The sequence below is a fragment of the Pygoscelis adeliae genome, unplaced genomic scaffold (genome assembly GCF_000699105.1).
Source record: "Pygoscelis adeliae isolate BGI_AS28 unplaced genomic scaffold, ASM69910v1 Scaffold111, whole genome shotgun sequence".
Taxonomy (NCBI): Eukaryota; Metazoa; Chordata; class Aves; order Sphenisciformes; family Spheniscidae; genus Pygoscelis; species Pygoscelis adeliae.
Window position 1 is genome coordinate 2,439,152 of NW_008824542.1, and position 395 is coordinate 2,439,546.

General features: G+C 31.9%; 1 protein-coding gene across 3 annotated transcripts in view; it reads left to right on the forward strand.

Annotated features, from left to right (window-relative positions):
• TRPS1 (trichorhinophalangeal syndrome I) overlaps positions 1-395 on the forward strand; it is a 177,047-nt gene that overhangs the window by 29,693 nt on the left and 146,959 nt on the right. The window lies entirely within an intron of this gene.

Below are 395 nucleotides of genomic sequence, written 5' to 3' on the forward strand. Positions count from 1 at the left end.
AGGTTGATGATGCATTTAAAGAAGGAAGGTTTAGAACCCCAGAAGGCTGCACATCTGTTACACTAAAACAACTAATCACCTCTTAAATTTTGTGGTGGTGTGACAGTTCACACTTAAGCAAGATTTCACATTATTAAATATCTAAGAATATGAAACCTGAGTTAAATATTAATAAAAAGTAACCTCTTTTTTTTAATAAAGTAACATAATTATATATCAGTTTTGACACTTGTCTGGTTGCCTTGGAAGCAAAATAAAAAAGAAAAAAAAGGAAGGAGCTTGGGTGATAAGAAAAGGAGAATATTTGTAACACCAAATAATTCTTATTCTGTCTTTTTTTTAAAACAAAAGGACCTATAAGGAACTTCCCCTTCCGTCAAGGAATGCTCTTCCCA